Here is a 16701-nt window from a genome sequence, read left to right as displayed (position 1 = left end):
CCATTTAGCAATAGAAAAAGTAAAACATCCTAAAGAATCAACTTTATAATGAAAAAATCACACCCGTGTGAACTGAGTGGTGTAAGGTTTTATATAGCATGATCAGCTGTGGTCTGACGTAATGTCTGACGTAATGAAATCACACCCGGATGTGATTTCACAACTGGCTTTTTTTGTGCAGAAAAAATGACCATGGTTGCTACGGTCATCCAGTTCACCCGGGTGTGATTTAATTACGTCAGAAATTATTTTGAACATAGCAACCATGCTCATTTTTTTCTGCACACAAAAGCCAGTTGTAGGAGTGGTTTACACCACTCAAAAATAACTCTTGACACATTTAACATTGGTCCTCAAAACCCAGAGTCTGGCTTAGGATAGGGGGGATGAAAATTGCTCCAACAATGCCAGAGAAGCCATGACTTCTCATTGATTTTCCGCCTGCCTTTATGACCAGACTGCTCTCAGGTTTCTGTATTGTAGGGGGTGAGAGACGGGTGGGTGAATGTGAGCTGTACCTTTGAGGGGGTGAGAACCGTGCATTGAGCCGGTCCAAAGGCCTGGGGTTTTGAATTCATCTACCCTGAATGGCGTGCCCAAGTTGATCTGGTGGATCAACGATCGAAGAGTCTTGTGAAAGGTCTGCCATAGGTCAAACAAACCCCATCCGTTGTCATTCATATTGACTCATTAATAATGCAAACATTGCTTTGTTATTACATTGTAATACATTTGAAATACTCTTCACCAAAATATTTAAGGGACATATAATCCCCCCGTCAGGCTTAGTGACTAGAAACTGCCTTTCTCTGAATCTGAATGAATTACATCATTCCGTTAATATACAGGTGAAAGAAACAAGCGCTGTTGAACGTTTTTTCTGTTAGCCAGGATCCACCATTACCCCAACATAGAGAAGAGAGAGGGGGGAAAGGGGGGGGGGGCACAACACACCAACATGGTGCAATTCCACTGAGGGCCATCATGTGAGTAGATTAAATAACATTTTTCCAGTGGCCTGTCAAACATTCAGCTGCAACGAGACAGCAGTTACAACCCCACCATCTATGAAGCTTCTCCCTCTGTCAGGAGAGAAGCAGGCTCTTTGATCCACCATTCGCCCCACAGACTCCTCTGAGGTGAGACTTATACATGCTTCTGTGTGCGTGTGTGTGTGTGTGTGTGTGTGTGTGTGTGTGTGTGTGTCTGTGTGCGTGTGCGTGTCTGTGTGTGCGCGTGTTAGAATGCTTGCTAGCATTCTGAACCGCGACGCTTCTGAACCCGCTTAGTGGCGAGACTTGTTTGTGATGGGAGGTGACTCACACACAGCTACTATTGCTTCCCAGGGTTGTACATGAATCGACAACACAAACAGCGTACTGAGCCAGATCAAATTACACATCAGATTTCCTTTCCCACAAACATGGGGCACAGCCTATACTGCAAATGAAGATGTGCCACGATGGGGAGAAGCACAACGGGGAAGAATACATAATTAAGATTTAGGTTTCCATTTTTTTTTCATCTGCCAGTGTGGTTACATAGCAAAATGCCCTCTTACTGTATGTACAACTCCATTAAGAGGATTGACCACTTCCGCCCCAACTCAATCCACAGCAGTGTCAAACTAAATGGATTCATGGATACCTCCGGAGGAGATATCTCCCAATTCAAAATGTTTTCTTATCACAGAGATGAGATTCAGAGCAAAACAAAAGCAAAAAACACGTAAGCCTAACCACTATTACATTGATCGCCGTCTAATAGTTCATCCGAGCAATAGATCAGTGTGGTTACACAGGCTACATCGTCACCCTGAAGCTATTTCTTAGGGAAACATGATGGGTTTCAACCGTGGACAGCAGCGGAGTGGCAGAGACGGGGGTAGAGCTCTCTGGTTGGCTGTTTAGCCTTGCAAGCAGAGGTAGCGTACCGGTAGTCTAGTTTGTGTGCTTATCGCATAGAGTAGACTGTATGCTATCATGTCACTGCATCGCACTGATGTTGCTCAAGTGTGTGTGACTGACTGAGCGCTTGTGGCTCTCATTTAAACACCAAAAGAAGGAAAGAAAGTGTACAATCAGCTGTCAGATTTTCTCCAAACACAAATATAAATGAATACTAAGTGTATACGCTGATATTTGACCACCCAATACCATAAGCACAATTTGTCATTCTTTTGTCTAAGGCATGGGTTTTCAACTAGTAGGTATTGCAGGTGGTCCCTGGCTATGCATTCAGAAAGAAATCCCCAATTATCATCAACATTGGCCATCATCTTCAGTTTAAAAGTGCTTTATTTATAACATAAAAAGTGACAGCTTGAACAAATATCTATAAACAGGATGTAGGCATATTTGACAGTGCAATGCCGAAACATAATTGCCTTGATGCAACAAGAGTCAGCTGGACCCACCCGACACAATAGTGGTGGTCCTAGTCAGGATGGTGGTCCTAGTCCTAATAGTGGTGGTCCTAGTCAGGATGGTGGTCCCTGGGTCAAAATCAGTTGAAAATGTGCTCTAAGGCAAAGTCCTTATAATGGTCTGTTTGACTGATTGAACACTACAGTTTGCAAACAGTACAGCAAGTACAATTACTCAATAATGCTAAAAGCATAACACAAACTAGAAAAAGTGCCCCTCAGGGCACAGGTCTCCACCAGGATAGGAGCGTAAAAAAAAAAAAAGTCAAGTGGCATTTCTTCCTCCTAGCCTAGCCTAGCGGGAATATGCTTGCAGTGTCACCGCAATTGGCTGCATTCATGTTTCGCGGCCACGCGGGCCACTCCTGTAAACTTTGGAAGAAAATCTTAGCCAATCAGGACGGAATATGATAAATCCAACTTGTCTTGATTGCATGACTATAGAGATCATGTGTACAGATTAGCGTGAAATTTGGATAAAATCTGAAGAAGTCAAATAAAAAAATGTGTTTTACATATGTCGGCCTCCTGGAATGTGGAAAAATACAGGGCAAAGGTTTTTCCTTGGCCTCTAGAGTGTGCATACAAAGTTTTACACAGATCGGTGCAGTTATACGAATAGACCAGTTATAGTGCAACCATGAGGCTGATTTGAGAACGGACGCACACGGACGGACACACGCACGCACACGGACGGACACACAGACGGACACACGGACGCACACGGACGGACACACAGACGGACACACGCACGCACACGGACACACGCACGCACACGGACGGACACACAGACGGACACACGCACGCACACGGACGGACACACAGACGGACACACGCACGCACACGAACGGACACACAGACGGACACACGCACACGGACGGACACACGCACGCACACGGACTGACACACAAACATACTCTCCCCATGCGTTTGGCTGGTTGTGATCCTATGTATCCCATTCATAATCAAAACATACAAGACAATACAAATCATCATCAATACCACAAATACATCAATAATCGTCCGTCACGCCTCGTGACATGCTCCATATATGGCCACCAGTCCGTCACGCCTCGTGACACGCTCCATATATGGCCACCAGTCCGTCACGCCTCGTGACACACTCCATATATGGCCGTCTCCATATATGAAGATCACGACACTGACCTCATCAAACCCTGGATAGCCATACATGGAGAAGACTGGATAATCATCTAGATCTGCATATATGGAGCCGGCCAGCAACTCTACATCTGACCTCAAACCTCAAACCCTTAGATCTCCATTTATGGAGCTGACATTCCATATGTTTGACTGATACCTGTCCATTCAAACTCTAGATGGGCCTGCCACAAAGTTATTAGCGCAGCCACGCCCGGCAGCCGGCGAAAACTAGACTTCTCAACAGGCCAGAAAATTAAGGCCCGGCCCTAACTGGGCTGGCCCGAGGCCCCACCTAGCCTTACTAATTAGCACCCATTTTACACCCTACACAGTAAAAAAAAAAACTCTGGGCATTCCCAGCCCTGTTGTTTCAGCGCGACCTCAAGTGCTCATTCTCCAACTAAATCATGGAACAATGGATATACAGGGAGGATAGATTCACCATTGTATCAATTGAAAAGGATGATTATGACTGAGGATGAACTTCTACTTGAACAGAAATGACAGGCTGTTAATTTATTGATCAATAACCTTTAAGCAAAATATGGCTGTGTGCGCGTCGCACTGCCGTTGGCTGCAGGCACCCACTGTTTATTGTTTTAACATTAAACAAGGAATATATGATCACCCAAAATACTTTAAACCCATGTGCCTATGTCCTGTAAGCCTCCTGTTGTGCATGCTTAAATAATTTGAGAAATCATGGCAATAAAGACAATCGCTGCACATGTTCATATGTTGAACACATGAACATGTGCATGCTTTAAAATAAGAGCGGACGTAGAATACGCACATCGACAGGCTGGGTACAGGCTGTCAGTATTTTCAATAAAGAACGTCTTTCTTGTACCTGTGGTGTGCGGGCTCCATCCAATACCCGCTTTAAAATAAGCCATATTTTTCACACCTTCCAACCAACTGATCTCCCGACTTCATTCTACTAACAGTTAGGGTTGTCCCTGACTCAGGATTTATCTAGTCCAGAGCTACAGCTGTGTGTGGACGTCTCTCTTTACCGCAGCGCTACTTTAGCCAGCATGAGATATAAACTAACACCACTCACCTAAGCAAGTTTAACACACTTCCAAATGGTGTACTGTACACTGTTTAAGTCACAGGAGCATGGTTTTCATACCATATGAACTTTAGCCAAAATCTTGTGTTTAATCCATGCAAGTTTTATTTACATCTGATGATCTGAACAGCATCATAGTAGTTTAGCTGCAACAGAATAATTATTTCCTCTCAAAACATCAGATTTCAAAATAAGAGCGTCTCGTAATATGATTAGTCAACTGCTTTTATTTTTAAAGCGCAAATAACATGCATTTTAAAACTGTTTTTAATATCATATTGTCTATGTCCCTCAAACTTAATTCTACATTTTGAGCCTCAATCACCATACTCTGATATAACCAGTCCTTGTCTTTTCTTTCTGGACTGGCAGTTTTAGCTGCAGTACCACAATGTCCTGAGGTGGCGGGGGTGCTGATATGCAGATTATTTAATATTTGAGTCATTATAATACTGATGCTAGACAAAACCAGGCTTGTTTCCATTCCATGCCAGCTTGGAAAATCAACAATGGCGGACATTGTAAACAAAGTGGAAATGCAAATTTGGAACTGAAGACTGAAGAAGAGGTGGAATTATACAAAGTAGGGTGACATTGATGACATCACGATGAGGCCAAAATCAGTCGAGCTGTTCCTGAGAGCAATTTCCATTAAAGCACCCATATGATATGAAAGCCTGATTGTTCAAAATTGGTTATTTGTGGGGATAGAAAACACATATGGGAGCCCCAAAAACACAAAAGAAATAGAAAAAGTTGAATTTTATGTTATAGGTCCTTTAAGTCTACAGAGTACTGACAGGAAGTAGATTAACTAAATTGGAAGGGGGTGCACTATAAGTGACGCTATAAAAATCAGTTCACACCCGTGTGAAATGAGGGGCACTCTTATCATCGTACATCTCATCATGATGTAAAATAAACACTGACGTAACATTCTCCATTCATTGTCAATGAGAATTGAATGTTTGTGTAGGACAAAAATAGACACTAAGCCGATTTGCTCAGACACTATGACGTTGAATTCTCCATTCATTGTCAATGGGAATTTGTGTAGGACGGAAATCTACAATAATAGCTGAATATATAAGGGGCTAGTGTGTAGCTTGCATAAAACAGAAGTATGTGTGTGTGTGTGTGGGGGGGGGGGGGGTATTGTATGTAGCAAGTGGCTGGGTCACAGTTTCCACTAACCTAGATGTCAACCATCAAAAGCCTCAATGCCTCATAATTAGAGTGCTCCAACTCCCCCTCCCCCTCTAACCAGTCAGCAATGTATGAGAACTAAGAAGCCATCTGGGGGTTCTCCTCCCTTAACATTTTTACACCCCATTTGTTAATGATAACTAAAGATAAGGGGCCATGCATGAATGCAATAAGACTGTATCACTCCTCATCAGATAAGAGGATCCCAATGAAAAGCCTCCCATTTTGCAGTTGCAAAAAAAGTGCTAATCTGGTAGTCATTCGTTCAGGGTACCTTTGAACTCAATGACAGTGCAAACAAAGGGGCTGCCATGGTCACTTCCACTGCAAACACAACAATTAACATTTGCATTTCCTGGTACATGCTATTTAACAAAATCAAATGAGTGTGTACAGTGCACATAACCAGGTCCCTTTCATGCGATTCTGGGGGCCTGAGATGTCCTTTTTTAACCACCCCCCTCATCCATTATCAGGAGTCCTTGTGCCATGCATTAGCCGAGGCAGTGTCGTCCCACTCAAGTGGATTAATCACATCTGAATCATTAAGCTAGAGGTCACTTCTCAGTTAGCAGGGGACAGAGAATATGGCAAAGGAAGCTAGGCATGGTGAAGATTAGCTCCTGACAATTAGCAGAGCAACATCTGAATCTGTGTAATAGCTCATTGAGAATTAAAGTAGTGGCAGACTGTGTGATAGGAGGATTTGGCAAGAAGTCGTTTTTATTTGACAGATGAGGGTATCACTTACACCCCCCCCCCCCCTCTTAATTTTGAATCTAACTTGAATCTATCTAACACGAATGCAGCAATCTTTGTGTGTGAGATGATGTATGTACGTATGTACGTATTATGAATTGCATTTTTATAGTGCTTTTCCAAGTTTTCGACATGTGGACAGGAGGAGCCGGGATTCGAACCGCTGACCCAGGGATCATTGGGCGACCTGCTCTACCTCCTGAGCCACAGCCGCCCATACGCCACGTATGTATGTATGTATGTATGTATGTATAGAGTTGTCCCGATGCCATTTTTTTCAGACCGAGTACGAGTACTTCATTTTTAGTACTCTTACAGAGTATCGATACGAGTACTTTTTTTTTGTTGCGTAACGACTCATAGATGCAGATGGATCTCTGATCTACACTTGTCAGTTGTCATTTATGTTTGTAGATAGGCTGTTTTGGGTGATTTGCTGCAGTGTTGGGTCAGACTTGCTCCTGTTGCATTTGTTCAGCCTAGTGTCAATTGGATGTTTTGGTACTCGGGTCAGAGTATCGGGCCGGTTCCGAGTACGAGTACTTGAGGGTGGTATCAGCCCGAGTAACCGATACCAGTATCGGAACATATGTATGTATGTATGCATGTGTGTAGTGTACAATACGTATTGTAGCGTATTGTGACCATTTCGGGACGTCACAGTATATGTACATATGTGACGAATGTCCCAAGTACCACGGAGACCATGTACAACAGACCATGGTCACCATCACGTGAATATTTACCATATGTCCAATTTTACAGCAATTTAAGTAAACAAATAGCCCCTATTCCACTATATAACCCGGAACCATTAGATAAGCCGCATGCGAGACCAATAACTGTAGTCTGCTTTCAAATCCCAAACTAGCCCCGCCCCCAAACCTTGCTCTTTTTAACAACAGGCCAGGCAGGCACACACACACACACACACACACACACACACACACACCATTCCCCCACAGTGCATGATGGCTGCATGTGCTCAGGCCAGAGTTCATAGCCTCTGGGGTGCCAAAGAGGGAAGTCAAGTTAATTTGGTGGTCCTTCAACAGTTTGCAACTAGCATCACAATGAGTCTCCCTTGCAGACCCCCCCCACACACACACAACTTTTTAATACCACTTTATGACACAAGCTAGGCTATAAAACCAACAGCCTATCCTTTGTGAAACTTGGGGAATTCCCCCCAAATGTAAGCGTGACTAACTCATCAAGAGCGTTCTCAATTTTGTTTTACTGTCTGAAACACTTTTCCTCCAGGCTGACAACACGTACACGCGCACGCGCGCGCACACACACACACACACACACACACACACACACACACACACACACACACACACACACACACAGTTGTAACAGTGTAACGAACTACAGTGATAGTGGTTTGCAATGCGACAAACGTGGCGTTTAAAACCCATGTCTCGTCAGGTTCATTATTCTTCTCACGTCAGCTAAACAATTAGTCGTTGAAAACATTCTTAGGACACTTGCTGGGTCACGAAGCTCTGTGCTGTACACACACTGACACTGCACAGACAAGAGAACTCAGCGGAACAGCCAAGTTTTACAACAATGCAGACAACTTTCCAGCTCGCCGGAGCTTACTCCAAAAATATGTCACTTGACTTGAGGTCACACGCGTATCCCCCTTCTGAGTTTTTTTATCTCAATGATCACGCGTTTCGCTTAAACTGTAAAACGCAACTTGTGCTATAATCATCTCCATTGCAGACATTCCATCTCTTTAATGTCCCCCACACATTGCTGCCCCCCCCCCCCCCCTCCTCCTCCTCCTCCCAATCTTTTTTTTGTATTCAACTACTCACCCGCCAGTCTGGTGTTTTCAAGAGATCCAAAGCGACCGCTGCAAACTTCAAAACAATCCTTGCCCGGAATGACCCACCGAACTTTTTTGTCCTGGGCCAAATCCAAGAAACCCGGGGTGAATGGGACGAGCATGCGAACACAGGCACTTTATCCTTTTTATTAAAAGCCGCTGCTCGTACAGAGAGAGAGAGAGTGGGAGAGAGACAACAAGCACTTGCTCTCAACAAAAGACGGTTTCACTTTACTAATATATTCACGTACAAATCACCAAGGCACTCTTCAACGCGAAAACACACGTCCGCTGCTATTCCATTTCGCAGTGTTGTTGCTCCCCCGATAGTGTCCACATAAAAAAAAGTACACACACACACACAAGCGCTCTAGTTGGAAGGATAGGAAATCAGTGAGTTCGCCGTTTACAGGCTCCGCTTCCTTTTTCCACACACACACACACTCTCACACACACACACTCACTCACTCACACACACACACACACCCCCATACTCTCTCACACACGCGTTCTCCCCCTCTCCTCTCCCTCGCTCTCATATGCGCACACTCCACGTTCAGCCGATCACTCCCTGCGTCTATGTAACCCCCCTTCAGCTGTTCAACAGACGCATCCACATGGCTGACCTACTCTTTCTTTATCCAGACACTAGTGAAGGAGAATTACCCCCCCCCCCCCCCCACCACACAAAAAAACCCGAGCGAAACAAAAACATGGACTGGATTCAAATTATCGTCGGGACAAAGGGAGCAGGCAGTGGGGCTCCTGATTGATGGAAACCCACGAGGGGATGAGGTGTTTGTAAAACTGCACCAGGAAGATTAATCTATCTAAATATACATAAATGTGAATAACAAACACCAAAGAGATCACGTCAAAGCAATAGTAGCATTTATAGCTATCCACATATAGCAATATATTAGCTTAATTAATACGTACTGTTAATTGTATTACCAGACAATCAGATTCTGGTAATAATTGGTCAATGATTCTAAGAGAAAACACAAAATCTTCAGAAAAATAACGCTACACTAGAGGCAGGCAATTGAATGCTGCTCAGGCTTGTCGTGCACATTTGCATTTTTAGATAATGAATTAATTAGTCACCCCGCCCATTAAAATGGCAGGAACAAGCAGGGGAAATAATCAGAATAGTCCATTAGCAATATTTGGCAAGTTAATTTGGGTGGATTTAATGGCTACGTTAGCCTACACATCATCATCAAATGTGATCCCTGTGTTCAATGTCTGAGTACTCAGCGCTTTGTAATTTTTGATTATAAAGATACAGCTCCATTCCTCTTCATCTAAATCCTCTCAGACTTAATGGAAAATCTGACAAATCTCCCCACACATAATACGAGGAGCTGGAAAACAAAGACTGGCCACATTAAGTTATAAATTAATAGAACAATTTTCATTCTACTAAGCAAGTAGCTTGACACATTTTCATTGTCTAAAACATGATATTGGATCCCTGTCAAAATCCAATTAACCAAAGCAAATAGCCAGCACATTGGGCTCTTTGGCACTGAAGCCAACCATGGGGGCAAGGGAGACAGGCAGAGAGGATCAATAGAAATCGAGTTGAGGGTGGTTATGTGGGGGTGCTTCATTGTGCTACAACCCATGTTGGCCATCTCCTTTCAATGGCGTGGAGGGAGGGGGGGGAGGGGTTGTCCCCCTGTGACACAAGTGCTGGCAAACCACTTCTAGCTACTGAAGGCAACTGCCCGGAGGAGTCCAACTACACACAGTAACCCAACACCACACCAGTCACAGCTCGTCCCTTATCAGAGTTTGTACTATGCGTTACACAGTGTCAAGGTTTATGGTATTTACACACACCGTCTGCCAAACTCCCCCCCACCCCCCCCCCCCTCTCTCTCATAAAATAGATCAATGATTGATGCGGTTGGCAGAAAAATACACACTGCGACTCCCCTGATTAAGATCAATTTGTCGCACACATTGTGGACATACCATACATTTGATGTCCAATAGTAACATAAGAACAAACAAATAAACAAAAAAAAAACACTGTTTCATCCCCTCCGCTATTCAACAATGTCCACCGTTCCATTCAGGAGAGCATTCACCCATTAAAAAGAGGGAGGGGGGAAATATATATATATAAGGCACGCAGGAAGCTAGTCAAAAGCCACTTCGGTATAGGTACTGTGGGACTTAAGCTTGGGCCAAGACTGCACTGAAGGGTGCAGTGAAATGAGTGAATCCTCTCTTTAGGTTAGAACAGAGTAAAGCTGGATTGGCTGCCAGGGCAGGCTCCCCTTCCTCAGCAGATGAGATCCCATTATCAGGCAGACGAGAACTCCACCTCCAGGATTTCACAGCTCCTCTGTTTATCACATGGCTCTGTCAAGTTGGGCACCATTAACCGATAATGAAAGGAGACAACCGGTGCAGTTACAAGCAAAGCACTCCACATTCTACAGGCCTAAGCATGTATCTGGGAAGCTGACTGTGTCTATTCAATTCTGCTCAGCATTCAAACGTCCCATCACAATACCTTTTCCCCAAGCACCCCTTCCATAGCTACAGTGCCTTCAATCTCACAAAAAACGGGTTACCCCCACCCCCCTCTCCCCCTCTCTCTGAACTCAGAGGAAATGAAATGTAACAGAACCATACTTTGCTCTGGGGAGAGAAATGACACCTTTTAGTTCTATTTCCTAAAGGTATTAAAAGAGGGGGAAACCTCCTTGTGTAGGTACGAACAGAAATAGAAAGTGACTTGAGGAAATGGGAAAATAAATCAGCGGTAGCTATCACTTTCAGAAATCAATCTTTCTCCCTCATCTCAGACAATTACCAGGTGTGGCCAAATATCAAGCGTGCAAATCAAAGGTGCTTGTCCAGCCTCATGTTCGACTGTTACATTTAGGTTTGCTGTAGGATGCTGTAGTCACTTAGGCTCATTAAATATGAATACTTAACAAAAGCAGCGGCTGACACACACTGTTTGCTTTAGCCTGATTAGCCACACTGGAGAAAAACAAGCTGCTCAGAGGCAGCAAGCGGAGAGAGAGAGAGAAACAGAGAGGGGGGGGGGGGGGGGGTGTGCTCGGTAATACAAATAAGTCAGCCAGTAGCTGAAACAACAGAAAAAGGTGACATGGATGAGTGAGCCAAGCTTCTGAGAGACTTGGCAAGACTCAGAGGCCCTGGCCTCTTAAGCACTCATATCTAGTAACTTCATTTAATACATTTCACCAGGGATGAGCAGACAAGTTGAAGGAAAACGAAATGGAGAGAAGAAAAGTCTTGTAAAGCAAGAGGAGAGGAGGGGTGTATGTGTGTGTGCATGTTTTGTGAGAGGGTGGTTCATAAGCTCAACTTTCCTCCAACATGACTACATTTCAACAGTGTAACACGTTAACTTCCCCTCTGGCTAGACATTATCGGAAGAACACCAACACATGTGTTACACTGAACTTGTAGACCATTTATATGCATCTTCTATCTAGGCAAAGGTAATGTATACTATAGGAACAGCAGCCTTTCCTGATATTTGAAACATAACATCTCAACGAGAACAAAGACCAGTGCTTTCCGGATATAATCGATGGGGTTTTAAAACAATGACTCTCGCTCTCTCTTTGCTATGGGTCCTATACCCATAAAGAACAAAGACTGCTGCTCGAATGTACTGTTCCTCAGACAGACGGCATGTGCTGATAGCCCCCCACCCTCTTCAATCTGGGCAGGCAGGAAAAAGACTGATTTCAAATCACTCACTGCCTTTTTAGCCTTCATGGTATCTTAGGAGAGCACTTTACAAGTAGAGAGAATCCAATGGGACAATAAGGCCTTACACAACTAATTAAAACACAGACTTGGCCTAAAGGCTATTGGGGGGGGGGGGGGGAAGAAGCATTGAAACTACCCTCTTCTATCTCCCAACAAAGTAATTCAGGGAAATTACTCCACTAAATATGGCTAACTGCATGCTTGTGGATATGAAGTTTCCCATTAGGAGTGACCACCATTTTAGCTGAAGTACAATGAAGTCACACTACATCAATACAAAGACAAAAACACACATAACAGGGTTTATACAGCCTTCTGTATGCAAGCAAACAACCACAACCATGACAAGGTGACAAGAGCCTAACTGGGGATCAGGACACCCTTTGGAGAAACTCCAGTCAGACAAAGGCAGAAACAAGCCTATTCAGGAGCTACTAATTAGGGTGCTACCTAGCAAAGCTTTATTTGCCATCATTAACACAGTTGTTAAAATGTGAAGGAAGCCAAGGAATGGTATTTTACTTTAGGCAATCAGTAAAAAGCCCTGCTTCACATAGCCATCTTGTTTACACAGCTATTCAGTCACATTTGGCAGCCTCGCAATGCTCTCAAAACCCAGACACTTGTAGGCTACATATGTTTATTCTCTTTGCCAAGCTACACAAACTCAGGAGAGTGAAACTTGTTTGCAGCAGCCGTTAGGTAAAACTATTGCATATAAAGAAAACCAACACAAGCAAACAGCATTCCAGATGGAGGTAGCGGCCACCAGGTAATCAAACTGATCAAATGTTTTCTTCCTGGAACAGAGGAACATAAGAACTCTACTGCGAACTTTGATGTACACGAGCAACTGTAAACACTGCTTTTGATGTAGTTCAATACTGTTGTAGTCATAGCAGGTTATACCCTCTTAAGGGTACACAGTTTGTTTATGTGAACAAACAGACTGGACAAATTGCACACAGCATACGAAGGAGGATAGGTGGGTGCACACTCTAAATGAATAAACACAGCATACGAAGGAGGATAGGTGGGTGCACACTCTAAATGAATAAACACAGCATACGAAGGAGGATAGGTGGGTGCATACTCTAAATGAATAAACAAGTGGTGCATGGTTGCAAACACGTACGATACGTGGCGGATGGAACACATACATCGAGCACCGCAGGTGCCATTTCACTGAGCCCCGATTTTCCACAGACATTCTTGAAGCACTCACACTGTCCTATGTCTGTCTGAGTCTCTGGGCAAAACAGGACCACATTCATCGGAATAAAAGAGCAGTTCAGACTGCTACGTAGTGAACACACTGAGGAAACGGGACCGTAAGCTTTCCAAGAGGGCGAGAGAGAGAGAGAGAGAGAGAGAGAGAGAGTGAGAGGAGAGAGAGCACTCTGATGCAAAAAGGAGGAAGTTTACATTTCAGCCAGATCCTTTTGTGAACAAAGACAGAGAAACAAAAATAAACATGGCATGTGTTTGACACAACGCTCTGGATCCAATTATAAAAACCCCATTCCAGCAGAGTGAGAGTGTATGGTATACACATTTAAAAGCGATTGGTGGTCATAAGAGAAACTGTCCATGCTTTGCAGATGGGTTTCATGAGCATGGATCCAGGAAAGGGGGGGAGAGAGAAAGAGTGTCAGTTGGGGTGTGTGATTCCTGTGCGGTTACTTGTCCCCATGCTAATCTACTCAGATAGCCAGTGTCTGCTCTATTTCACAAAGAGCACATGGTTGCCTCACCTCCACAGACTGCCACCCCATGGACAAAGGGTGCAATGACAGTCAAACACTGTTGCTGTGCAAAATAAAGACGCCGCATGAGCATGTGTATTAACAACCCTTTTGACTTCACTTACACCCAGTGAATTAAGACGTTAAGATACAGAGAAACTGTGCTCAATAGCTCTATGTTGGAGGGCGGGTTCTCGTCTATCTCCACCGCAATACGTCTCCAGGAATCAATTATTCTCCTCTGGTCACGCTTGACTGCTCTCAGTGTGTAAGCTAATGATTCAGCCATCTAGTTTACGGATAGATGGTGATAACTGGGATAAGCACGTCTCTTGGAGGTCTGAGAAACAAGATGCTTGTTGTTGCTGAACAACACCCTTGAATCACATTGTTATTTATTTTTATTCTGTTCCGAGACAGCAGGAATAACTAAACTGAGTAAGTAAATCCTGAATGCCCGAATTAGCAGCAGTGAGAGAGGGACAAGCTCCTTAAAGAGGTATGGTCTTCAAACTGTGCCATTAGATCTGACCAATTTAATATAGGCAGCGGATCAACAAAATCTTCAGTGGTGGAATCAGAATCGGACAGTTTGGAGATCAGTGTCGAGGTCAAGAGGAGCCACTTAACTGTGCTTTGGCCTTCCAACCCCAGCAGCTTTCAGAATCAACTGCTGCGCTGAGGGAGTAGATAAAAAGCTTGGCAGCAGCCTTGCATCTAAAGATATCTGACGTTTACTAGAAAGCATTTAACGATTTATTTATGGACTTTTGAAGATACAAACTGGAAATGAATGGGAATACATAGGAAGGTGGCTAGATATATCATTAGCCAGGCTGAATTAGCTTATCCTGGATAATGCAGATCCGGATAGATATTACAACAATGAACAAGCGTCTTGGTATAAATAAACAAAGCAATAAATAATGCAGCATCAAAGCACTGTCTCTTATGGTAGGTTAGGTTATTCTTTACTTGATATTTATTTTAGTTAAAAACTATCAGCGGCTCAGTGCTGTATCTTAGCATGAGTTTAAGAGAATTATACCATACATGACAGTGCATATACATTATAAAAATCACACCCGTGTGAAGTGAGGGGCGCTAATATATTAAAGTCTAACTCATGTTGATTAGGTGATGTAACAGTGACAAAACAAACATTAAATTATCTTTATTGTTAATGGCATTTAATGTTTGTGTTAGGGACAAGATGACGTACATTTTCCCTTCATTGTCAATGGTGTTTTTAAAACAAACATTAAACCTGTATATAGGAGGGGCTAGCGCCCCTCAAAAATAAAGACATGAGTCAGCTATCCCTTTAATGTCAACCCTGTCTCCAACCAAGAGATAATGTATTACAATGTGGTAATAATATGGTTGTTGTCACTTGTCATCTACGATTAGTTTAATAGCTCAGGAGACTGCTTTATGTGCATTATTGTCAACATTCATGAAACAGGAGGCAGTCTCTGCCATCGCATTGTTGTGGATGCACGGAGAATTGAGTCTACTCAAGAGGTGGCAGATGGGAAAATCCACAAATAGCTTGTTTGGATGCATTTATTCTGCCTAATGCATAACACATCTATATCTAATAATAGATATGTGCAGTTTGTGCCCATGGTTGAGGAGTGTGTGTGTGTGTGTGTAAGACAGAGCGCGGCAGGGAAATGGAGATATGGAGTGCAGAATTGAATGAGCGAGAGGGAGAGAGAGAGCAGTGCGTGGGAGATACTGAAACACCTTTTGATAGTTGATACTGAGCAGAGTGGAAGCGTATCGTGCCACTAAATGACTGTCTTTGTGGTCGTGCTGGTGAATGGATTGAGGAGGCGTGGTGCAGCACTAGCTCAATAAGTTACATCATGGCAGGAGGAGGAATGGATGGATGGGTGGCAGGAGCGAGGGACGGATGGAGAGATGAGAGCTACACCCATAGCTCATCTATTCCCGTGCACATCCGCAGCAGGAGGGCAGGGATGCACGGAGGCCACGGCAAGCCAATTACCAAACTAATTAAGTAACCTGCTAGGCTGGCTTTGAACTGCAGCCCCCCTCCGTATCAGCACTGGCTTCACTGCGGCAGCCGTGGACACACTCCCCCCCCCCCCCCCCCCCCTCTCTGACACACGCACCTCTTTGTAAATGGCTGGGGAGAGGCACGGAAATGGCAAAACAGTAATCACATTTTCTCACGCTTTCAGTTGAATTACAAACATGTACAGAGCCATGGGTCGGAATTGAAAATGTGAAGGGTGGGGTGGGGGGCTGTGGTTCACCGTGCAGGATTCGGTGAGCCGTGTGTTTGGAGGGAGGGGTATTGGCTTAAACGTATAGCAACGATAACAAAACCGTCAATACTACAAGACAGATATTGAAGATTGTATTTCTTACATCCCATACACAGGTATACAAGAGTCAAATGCTTAGGTTTCGGTGGTGGGGAGGTGGTCGTGGGTTCAGTAAGCGAGAGCACATGGGAAGGGGGTGAGTGAACAGTGACGGGCTTGAGATGTACTCCCCCCCCCCCCCCAGTGGGAGGGCAAGTATGTAAGAAAGACAGTTGGATAAAAGGCATGACAAGTAAGGGGAGGCATGCTGAGGGTTAGGAGGGGGTTGGCATGGGTCCACTGTGCAGAGCAGAGGACAGGGTTAGGGTCGAGGTAATACAGGTGAGCAGAAAGGAAAGGCTGCATTAGCCACTGTT

The 16701-nt window shown here is 44.1% G+C and overlaps 1 protein-coding gene across 5 annotated transcripts in view; it reads right to left on the bottom strand.

The window, feature by feature from the left end:
- rerea (arginine-glutamic acid dipeptide (RE) repeats a) overlaps positions 1–16701 on the bottom strand; it is a 181818-nt gene that overhangs the window by 122154 nt on the left and 42963 nt on the right. The window contains exon 1 of one of the 5 annotated variants that reach the window (XM_079496029.1): positions 8462–8861. The exons of the other annotated variants lie outside the window; for them this stretch is intronic. The gene's annotated coding sequence lies outside the window, so the exon portion shown is untranslated. Of the gene's footprint in view, positions 1–8461; positions 8862–16701 lie in introns of those variants that run through there. 5 annotated transcript variants of the gene reach the window in all.

The sequence above is a fragment of the Electrona antarctica genome (genome assembly GCF_951216825.1).
Source record: "Electrona antarctica genome assembly, chromosome: 2".
NCBI classification, from domain to species: domain Eukaryota; kingdom Metazoa; phylum Chordata; class Actinopteri; order Myctophiformes; family Myctophidae; genus Electrona; species Electrona antarctica.
This window is presented reverse-complemented; position numbering and strand designations above follow the sequence as displayed.